This window comes from Colias croceus, chromosome 23 (assembly GCF_905220415.1).
Source record: "Colias croceus chromosome 23, ilColCroc2.1".
NCBI lineage: Eukaryota > Metazoa > Arthropoda > Insecta > Lepidoptera > Pieridae > Colias > Colias croceus.
In genome coordinates this window covers 2,506,420-2,518,100 of record NC_059559.1, presented here as the reverse complement: position 1 = coordinate 2,518,100, position 11,681 = coordinate 2,506,420, and positions in this window count along the sequence as shown.

The following is an 11,681-nucleotide window of genomic DNA, read 5'->3' as shown; positions in this document are numbered from 1 at the left end:
ATACTCTGTCGTTTCTGCGCCTAGTATTTATAAAGTCCAAGTCATACACAGTGTCTGAGTGCTTCCTCAGAACAACTTTGAGAATAAACAATTGTCTTACGGTGGGAACTTGGCAAAGAGCATATAATTCGCTGGTCGGATAGCGGAGAGGTTTGTTAACGAGAGCTTTGAGGACATCCCGTTGGGCTCGTTCCAGTCTTATCATCAAAGATTTGACACAGCCTCCCCAGGATGTTATACAGTAAGAGGTAATAGACTGAATCAATGCATAGTAAACAGTTTTTAGGTAACAGATATCAAGGACTCCTCTGAGGCGTTTAAACACAAATGTTAATTTTCTGATTTTAGATATAAATCAATAAACCTGAAAGTTTCTTCATTGCTCCACGATACTGACATTTTAGGCGATCAAATACTATATTTTAATATAAAAATAAAATTCTAGTTCTAGTACGCAACAAAAAAGTGCTCTATTCCGGTCAGCGGTCGGTTACGAACTAACGAACTAACGCTACGCCACGATTCCTTTGAAGTGTGCCCAAAAAACCGACAACTCCCCGATTGCGCGCCACGACAGACCATTGCCCGCCATCATATACCATTGCCCCGTGTACACAATGGCAATGGCCTGCAATGGATCAGCATGGGCCATTGTGTACTGGCTTAAGAATGGTAACATCTCTATTGTCAAGCTATTTGATCGCTGTAATGGGTTTAGAAGTTACAGTTGCAAATTGATTTTTTCTAGTCTCAGATGTTTTGGTTGTGATTTTTTCAATGTATCTGGAATATCTTTCCCGTTTGTTCTTACCGTGCCAACTGCAAAAATAAATTGTGTTTTTTTGCAGTTGGCTTTGTCGATATCGGTTAAGAGAGTTCCCTCGCACTCGCGGAGAACCATAGAAGAATCATCGTATTGAAGTTTGAAAAAGCTTGTGGAGCGCAATTAATATTTGTGATTAACAAAATCCAGTACCACTCTAGTGTGTGCGTCCCGGATAAAATTATTTATCCCGTAGAGTAAAGTATATAATGAGAGTAATGTAGAGTAATGTAGTAGTAAGAGCGTATATACGACAACTCCGTGAACCTTTACATACATTAAATAACGCGGTTTCTACAATTTCTACGTGCCAAGCACTCAGTTTCTATAGATTTAAACACTTGCCCATTGGCACGCAAACATCGAGTTAAACTAACACTAGAAACAGATTGCTTAGCACCGGTATCTAATAACGCGGTACCGATGTTATAGTTATATGTAGTGTCTTTGTACGTTAAATTACTTAGGTTCATTTTTTAACTATTATTGGTCTCATCCCTACTAATATTATAAATGCGAAAGTAACTCTGTCTGTCTGTTACTCTTTCCCGGTTAAATTTGCAAATCTATGCTCTATATCTCACGCTCGATTTGTGTAAACTTTTCTGTGCATTTTTGGTGGCAATTTTGCTGCATTTAGGACTTTTACGTAATTTAGCTGCACGAAGATTTCTACTTTTATATGGCAAACATTTTCGTTTCGTCTCCAGCTCTTTATATCTTTTCCAGTTTGTTTGATTATTTTTTTTCCATCTGAAGATTTCTTTTTCCTTATTTCCAGTATCTATTTCTGAATCTGTTGTTTCAGCGATTGTGACAGTGTGTTCCATGATTCCTCTATCGGGGTTAACTGGTGAGAAAAAATATCATCCCAATCACATTGTGAGGTCCTTACAGACGGTGAACAATATACAGAGGCGATAAACTTTAACTGCTTACAATTTAGTATTTTAATACCAATAACCTCTATCCCAGGATTCCTGGTTGTTATAGGAAAGGGCTGGATAAGTATAGAGCGATGGACAATAATAGCAACTCCTCCGTAGCCATCATTTCTATCTCTTCTAAAAATATTATAATTGCGTATAATATTAATTATTGTCTAGGTTAAGCCAAGTTTCGCTTATTAAACATATGCTAATTTTCTCCCGGTTTAAAAGTAATTCGAGATCTTGTCTTTTTGGCAATAAGCTCTGGGAGTTCCATTGAGCAATGCATAAATGTCGATCAATAGACCTCCCAGAACCTCGCCCAGCACTAATATATATATTATGCCTATTACTGTCCATTATTATTAAACAAACTTATAAAATTTCTGTGTATCGCAGCTACTTACAGTTTTAAAATATATGTCTTAAATGCATCTAGTACTAATTTAACTATTTTAATAAACTTTTGTTCCAAAGTGGTTGTGTCTGTAAAAAAAATACTTTGAATTTTATCCCATATAGACTCATTAAGCCTTTCCCTTTCCAGCCTTTTGACACAATTTCATAGTCACTCTTGGAAGGTTTTTATCAAATCCTCTTCTTTCATCTCCAATTCGATATATTTAACAACTCCAAAAGTGAGGCTTACTTCGGTAGTTATACGACAGTGATATCCTAGCTCTTTCATTTTTTTGGAATTTATCAATTTTTCAGCTATCTCCCTATTCTCGACGTTCATGATGATTTTATATTGTGTTTTATACTTTATGTTAAGAATTGTTGTTATATTTATCTCTTTAAGTAATTTTGCAAAGCCGATTCTTTTTGGTAGTGGCTTTTCGGAAGATATACATACTTCAGTAAAGGTGTTCATGTCTCGTGTAATTAAATTCCGTTTTTCGCCAGAATGCTCCACACTTTCTCCTGAAGCGACCACAGCATCCGAGTCTGAACTAGAGGACGAGAATCGCAGGTTGTTTTAACCGCTTTATTTCGATTGATTCTAATTTTGTGAGAGTCTTGATTCTCTTTTATGACTCTTTTTCTTCTTTTTTTCTAAGCTTTTCAGCAGCCTTTTCTACTTTTATTCGTTCAAGATCTGCTTTTTGCTTTACTTTCTTATGTAGATATTCCTGATAACTTTTTCCTGAAAAAATAGTGGGTATTCTTTCCTTGGGACGTGATTTATGACTTTTTAATATGAGGCTTGTAAAAGAAATGTTTTTTAAAGGGTCTGGGAACATTATCCGGTACAGCGACAGAAATAGTGCTAATAACACTATCGATACCGGAATTCAATTCATCAGTAACAGCGCTAGTTGATTTGAAGTGTTTGAAACGAATAACGATGGTAGGTGCCAATTTAGGTTTAGTCATGTAAGTCATTGCCATTGAAGCTTTTCTTCGAATTTCCTCTTTCTATCTTCTGGAATCAGTTTTTCAATTTTGTGTTGAGGTTTATCACTTTGCTTATAATAATAATAATAATATAAAAGATTTATTGCAACCAACAGAACATACACTATAATACACAATACAAAAAAAAGGAAAACAAACATAAAATAACACAAAATAATAAGGAATTACAGTTATAAGTACACGAATATATTATATGTGTTGCGCGCTGGCTGCAATTAGGCCCTGGCTCAGCATAGTGTTGTGAGAACAAGCTCCACAACGCTGATAATTCTGCCAGATACCCAGATGAATAGTTTGTGCCTCCAATCAAGTATAATAAAATACAATACAATAAAATACAATATATAAGTATAATAAAAAATAGAATAATTAATTATGAATTTAAAGAAATTATTGTGGACTGTATGTAGGTTGATGAAAACTCAGTTTCTTCCTTGCTCTAACAGCTCGTCGTTGAGACAAACTCCGTAGCTCTTCGCCGCCGCATCGAATACGAGTCTGTGTTTGCCGAGCTTGTTTGGGATGGTAACGGCAAAATGCGGCAAGTACCAACACACGTTGCTTCTTGCTTCCGATCCGTCGCACGGTACCGCGTATCCTTTTTCAAATAAGTTGTTTATTTGTCGCGTGTACTCGTCGGCAAACTTCGGTGACGCGTATGTTCGTTAGGCGACGAAGCGCGTTGTTGTAACTGATAGTGTTGTCTCTCTTCCATGGTAGTCCGACTTCATAACTATTTTCTATTTGTTTTATAGTTTGTTGAACTATCTCGGTGGCTCTTGAATCGGCGTCGCTAATGCGTGGTTTGTTAGCGATGCATAAGGCTTCTATTTTAAAATGTTCGGCGACTATGTCGTGCAGTCGCTCGTCGAGTTGTTGTTGATGCTCGCTATCGTGCACGTGCAGCACATTATTTTTGTTTATAAGTGGTCTCTGAGGTGCGGTTCCATGCACCACCCAGCCGAGTTGCGTTCTTGATGCGGCCGGCTCGTCGGGACCGCCCGTACGCAGCTCACGCGATACAATGCATTCCCAGTGATCTGTTCCAATTAGCAGGCCCGCGCGCGCTCGCTCGTAACACACTTCATTAGTGGGTATATCGCGCAAGTGTTCATAACGGAGGAGCGAGAACGGTATAGCTTGTTGATGGAGTTTCAGATTTTTCATTGTTCGCGCTTTCACCGTGTGTGTGATATCTTCGTTGTTTCCTTTTAGTTGAATGGAAACTAATTTGCTGCTTTTCTCACTTTGTTTCATGTTCGCCCCGTGTATGCAAAGAGGCAATGTGGGGCCCTCTGCGCCGATTTGACGAGCGATATCTTCGTCTATGAGAGAGTTGATCCCTCATCCAGTAGCGCATGAGTTTTGATCTCCCTCCGTGGACCAAACACGGTGACGGGACACATCTTCAATAACACGTTGCGTCGATGTGTGGTTGCGCGGTCCGCAACCGACATAACGGTTTCTTCCGCAGGTGTCGACGGCTCCTCCCTCGGTGTTTCATTGTGCAATGACGAATGATGCGAGCGCTGGCATTCGTTTACGCCGCACAACTTCGCTTTACAATAATTGCGTCTGTGTTTTCTTGTAGCGCATTTAAAACAAATTCCTTTTTGTTTCACTAGCGCCCATCGTTCGTTTACGCTGAGTTTCATGTATTGCGGGCACGCAGTGAGTTCGTGGTCACGCCCACAACACGGACATGATTTTTCTTTCTTTTCTTCATTTGTTGATGCATTGAAGACTGCAGTTTTTCTTCTTAATGCTGGCTTTGATGTCGTTGTCGTAGCGTTGCTCACAGGCGCGTATGTGTATCGCAGCGCCTGATCGGCCTCTCGCATTAGAAAGCGAGATAGCACGATGATTTCTGGATCTATCGTTCCCTCTTGTGTGAACGCGTAGTCGCACCAACGCGATCGAATATGTGGACTTAGCTTGTCCAAAACCTCTCTCGCCAGCATCGGATTAAATAGATATCCTTTGCGGTCGATCGTTTGAATTGTGCAGACTATATTTTGTAGCTTAACGGCGAAGCTTTTTAGTTCTTTCGCCGATGTCCCCGGCCTCGGCATTTTCTTTAATTCGTCCAATGCTCTATCGATGAGTATCTCCGGCCGTCCGAAGCATTGTTCAAGCGTACGGATTATTAATGCAGGCGACGTCGCGGTGTGTAGTAATGCCGCCACGGCGTCTCTTGCTTCGCCTCTCAGACACAAGCGTAATCGTTGTATGTTCTCCGCGTCTGAGACGTTGTACATTTCTGTAGTGTCTTTAAATGCAGCGCGAAACGGCAGCCACTCTTCAATAGCGCCCGCGTATACTGGGAGCTCTACGTGGCGCAGCCGCCGTTTGGTTAGCCGCGCGATTTAATAATTTTTTCGAAAGACTAGGGAAGACACTTTTAGGAATAGTAGGTAAAGTACGGCCATCGGTTTTTTCCACGGAAATAAAATGTCCCTCCAGGCACCTTTTATTGCTCTAAAGAAAGCTACATCCAGCGGTTGAAATATTTATATTTTGAAATATATTTATATTTATTTTATATTTTGAAATGTTTATTTGTCTCATCACAACATTGCTTGCAAATACATAGTGAGTGAGCTTATCAACTAGTGTTGTGAGAGACTGGTGCCTGAAATAGGTTTCGAGGAACCTGGAGTACAAGTCACCAGCCCTCCCCGCGTACCAATAACAAACTACAAGAATAATTATTAGGTGATGATGCAAACGTTCATAAATTATGCATCTTAGTGATAAAGATAAATAACTAAAATTACACTATGTATTGTAAAGCCTACTGCTATACTAAAGTTAATTAACAGAAGTAAGAAAAATACCTTATAAAATAAAAATACAATGAAAGCAAATCAACTCATGTGAATTTGATCACGATTTGATTCTTAAGTGTATGTATGTAATGTGCATATATGAAGTGTGAATGTGTATAATGTGTGTATTGCGGTTGCGTTAGATGTGTCGAATTTTTGCGGACTGGCCGGTTGGCTTGGTTGGTAGTGACCCTGCCTTCAAAGCCACTGGTCGTGGGTTCGATTTCCACCCGGGGCAAATATTTGTGTGATGAACATAGATGCTCTGTGTCTGGGTGTTAATTATCTATATAAGTATTTATTTAAAATTATATATGTATGTTTATGAGCCATCTGGTTTCCATAACACAAGCGAAAGCTTAGTATGGGATCAGATCGTGCCGTGTGTGAAAATTGTCCCGAAATATTTATTATTCATTCATTTGGAGGAAGAAAAATAAAATGCACGTTTTGTTCTTTGGATTCATTAATCAAGTCTGGAGACAAATGGGATGAAAGATTTTTTTTCCATCTTTGTTATTGAAATATGGCGACCCGACAGTACGGACCCAGTCCTCAAACGTGATACTGTCGAACCACCCAGAAGTAGCCATCATAATTGATGTAGACGCTTTACTATTTTTACTAGTTTATAGCGCGTCACACACGGTGAAGATACTATAATATTTTATGTTAAGATTCTCTAATATAAAACGTTATAGTATCTTAAGGTATCCGGTATCAGCGTTCTGACCATCATTTTTCTTTTTGTCATTGCGTACTAAGACCCCTGTTATTTTGCGCCTCTTTGTTATAACTTTTCTTCTTCCGGGATCGCCCGATAAATTTCATAATAGTTAACAACGTCATCATTCATTCAACAACGTCATTCAGTCAACGTCGTCATTGTCACTCCTTCTAAGGAACACATGGTTTTTAACTCTTAAGTTTCAGCAACTACTGATTTAAATGAAGATGTTGCAGGCATAGATGCGCTTCGTCTCTCCTTGCACGCTTCACAATTTGATCGTATCACTCCCGGTGCACCACGTCCAAAACAAGTGATGGCCGGGCGCTGTTCCAATAGCTCTGGTGAAAAAGTGGTTTCGTTTTTAACAGGATCTAAAGCGATTCTTTTTTGTGACAATTTCCTACAGTCCTCTATATGGTGGCTATAAATTTTGCAATACGAACATCTCAATCTTTGCCTATTGTTAAGAGGTGCATTGTTCGACGAAGGTACCGATGTAGAGATAGAAGGTGTTTGTGGTGACGGAGATTGTAAAACAAGCGCCGGTGCAACGGGTATGTAAGTATCTTTCATAACGGGCGCGGTAGCACACACCTCATCGAAAATATCTTCCTCCGCTCGGGCTTGTTGCAACAACTCGAAGAACGATGTAAACTTATTTCTCGGAACCCTTTCCCTAATCCTTCTATGAAGCAGACCGTAAGCCATGTCAAGCTGCACTGGATTTTCTGTTAATGTATTTGGTGGGAGTTGCGCAAACAACGATCGTATTCGACACACAAATACATCTGTTTTCTCATCCGTTTGTTCACGGCTGAACACTTCTCTATATATTTTACTAGCTGAGCCCCGCGGTTTCACCCGCGTGGCTCCTCTATAAATGAATTATATAACACCGAAAGAATTTTTCAAATAGCACCAGTAATTCCCGAGATTAGCGCGTTCAAACAAACAAAAAAACTATACAAACAATAATAATAATACAAATACAAAAAGATTTATTGTAACCAGACAACACAATGATATGCTTATATTATACAATCCGCCATCAAAAAATACAAAAACAAAATAACATGATAAAAATCGAATTATAACTGATATTAATTATATTATTAAACTTGCATTGTAGCTACAAAAAGGCCCTGGCTCAGCATAATGTTGCAGATGCAAACTCCACAACGCTGGTAATTCTGCCAGATGGGTATCTGACATGACTAGTTTGCGCCTCTAAGATGGAAGGAGCACGAAATTAGATAAATAATAATAAATAGGTATACAATAAATATATAAAGAATAAGTTATATATGTGGTGGCAAGCGCGGACCAAATGTTTGACGCAGTAAATGCAAGGCCGCATCCCAACTGAAATGAAGTGCTTCGCGCCTTGCCACCACGCGGCTGCAAAACCTTAGGGTAACAGTAGCATCGGTAATAATCCTCTCAATGCCATGTCATTGCTGCCTTTCACTTTTAAATATATCTACGTCGTATCCCGATATCTAAAGGGTGGTTTATTTATTTTATTATTTATTGCACACACAAAAGAAATAGAGACACATACAGTACAGATAAGAGGAAAATAATGTGTACACACGGTGGCCTTATCGCTAGGTAGCGATCTCTTCCATGCCACCGTAAGTAATATGTAAGGAGAGAAGGAGGTGGGTGAGCAAAAAATAAGGCGTTAGGGAAAAAGAAAGAATAATTATAAATATTTAATGTAAATATTTAATGTATACAATATATATCACATACAACACATATATAGTAGAAGACGTATATAACCAGAGAAAATCCATACTAATATTATAAATGCGAAAGTAACTCTGTCTGTCTGTCTGTCTGTTACTCAATCACGCCTAAACTACTGAACCAATTTTTATGAAATTTGGTATATTTGACACCCGAGAAAGGACATAGGCTACTTTTTATCCCGGGAAAATGACGCAATCCCGAAAATCCTAAGAGAACGGGAACTATGTGGGTTTTTCTTTAACTGCGCGGGCGAAGCCGCGGGCGGAAACCTAGTATAATTATAAATATTTAAAAAATATAACATACAGAACAAATATAGTAGTATAGGTATATAACAAAGAAGAAAATAAGATTACAGTAAGGAAATAGAGGAAGAAGCTAAGCCAGAGAAAGATAGTGTGACTTAAGAAGGTGTTTAAAGGATTGCGCTTGACAAACTTCTAGTGGAAGTTCATTCCAGAGTTGACTGACCATAAAATTTGGAGTTCGCGACAGGGACACGTAAGAGTGAAGTTTTGGAAGGACGAGGGAAAGGAGAGGTAAAGAAATTAAATTTATCTTTGAGATAGTGAGGAGCTTTAGGATCAAACAGGACAGGTGGTTGATGAGTCCTAGAGGCGCGCGAGCTTGCCACATTGCTTTGCGCTATAACTACCTATTTATGTAACTACCTATTATGTATTTAAAGAATACTTGGGGCGTGATTTACTTTTTGGCGGAAAGCTAATCTGCAAATCCTATTATCCTATCCTATCCTATCCTACTGATAATGTGTAAGTGTGTTTGTTACTCTTTCACGCAAATATTACTGAACCGATTACAATGAAATTAAGCACACATATAGAGGTTTTAATAACCGTATATATTCCTCCAAACTCAGATTTACCAGATACGTTAAAAAAGTTTAACCACGCCCTATTAACACTTTATGAAAATTACCCTAATAATACGTATTTCGTCGCTGGTGATTTTAACCTACCTTTTATTTCATGGAGTGATAACTTCACCTACAATTTAACTGGTAACAATAACTCCCAATGCTCGGAAGCTGCATTGGAACTTTTAAATATTATAAATTTAATAAATTTAATAGACGGTAACTTGGATTAACAAAAAGGATAGATTTTATCCCGGAAATCCCACGGGAACTGGAACTATGTGGGGTTTAACTAGGGATGGGTAGATATCAACTTCGTGTTGAGCTATCGATAAGTTATGTAAATAAATATGTATCATAAGTAAATTTTATGTTCAATATGTTATTAAAGGAGAAATGTATGAATAAATATTAAATATGTAATTTTAAATTTGTTTGCCAAGTGAATAAAGTGTGTTTATTCCAATTGGATATTAAATAATAAATTAAATAATAATTATAATATATAAAAAATGTTAAATAAAAATAAGAAATAATTATATACTTAAATTATAGTATTTCTCATTTTTATTGACCGCTAAAAAGCGAAGCTTGTTATAATGCTGTCTTTTAGTTTTGTTATCATTTTACTTTCGAACTCAATATTTGACGCGTGTATCAATGTATTTTTGTATTACTCACAAATGTAGTAAATGATTGCTGCAAGGTTCTTGTAAATAAATGAGCGTGAAGAACATTAAAATATATCTTTTCCAATTAACAACTTCAGCGTTTTACTAACCATGCTTCGAGGATCATGATCTGCTGCATTTTTCGATTCTATATTACTTTTTATTATTTTTTCAGCGGCATTACATAAATAAATCACGTCCTCTGATGGACAAGTTCCTCCTCTATCTATACATATAATAAATCTGTAGAAGGGTCAATTCTGTACATTGAAAATATTGAAAAAATAAATACCAGGGGGTGTTACTGGATCGATACCAAACCCAAATATGTGTTTAAAAAAATTTTTGTCTGTCTGTCTGTCTGTCTGTATGTTCAGGCATCACGTGAAAACTAACGGTTCGATTTCGATGAAACTTGGTATAATTATACCTTATTATCCTGGGCGTAAAATAGGATACTTTTTATCCTGAAAAAATACGTAGAAAAAAATTAATCTTAATTTTTCAGTTTTATCCATAGACGTTGTTCTGTAGAACCGCGAACACACGTTGCGTATTATTATAGGCCTAGCCGTATTTGGGTCCAATAGATATTTATAAGATATCATTGTCAGAGTTACTCAAAATGAAGAAATAAACCATCCACGCGAAGACCGACATCCGCGCGGACGGAGTCGCGGGTGGAAGCTAGTCTTTAAATAAGACTAGCTTTCCGCCGGCGGCTCCGCCCGCGGTTTCAAAGAAAAACTCGCATAGTTCCCGTTCCCGTGGAATTTCCGGGTTAAAACCTATCCTATATTACTCGTGAATAATGTAGCTTTCGAATTGTGAAAGAATTTTTAAAATCGGTCCAGTAGTTCATAAGCCTATTCATTACAATCAAACAAACAAACAAAGTTTTCCTCTTTATAATATTAGTGTAGATGAATGAATTATTTTGAGGTGGTGCGTTTGCTACTAAAGCTAATAGGTACACAGTCCGAGCACTCTATTTTATATAGTAAATATCTTGTAACATATCCAGCAATATAGGATGTGACGTGCTGCGAAATAAAAGAATGATCTAATATAAGGTTCGTGTGTTGGGAGAGAAATGATACTATCGAGATCCAGATAAAAAAAAAAAGTGAAGTCCCATGTCCCCGTAGTGGGGTAAGGGGCAGATGCATTATGCATACATCTGTTTCACTGATCGATTTTTCTTTAGGGACAAGTAGGTGATCAGCCTTCTGTGTCCTACCAGACCGAGACATTTTTTTTTTCTTCGTCTCACCGGGAATCGAACCCAGGACCCCTCGGTTCTACGCTCACGCGTCAACCACTGTACCAAGGAGGCGGTCAGAGATCCAGATACAAACTGATTTATTAATTGAAAAATATTACATTATATACTCCTCACACCATATAAGGTTCGTGTGTTGGGAGAGAAATGATACTATCGAGATCCAGATACAAACTGATTTATTAATTGAAAAATTTACATTATATACTCCTCACACTAACGCTGTTGGTATATTTAGATCACCCTCGAAATTGCTTATAAATAGTTCGTCAACAATTACAGCATCTTCCTTTTGGGATGCTGACCTGTGCCCTTTAGTCGTTAGGTTTATGTGATTAACGGATGAAGAACAAGTAGGTGGGGTTAT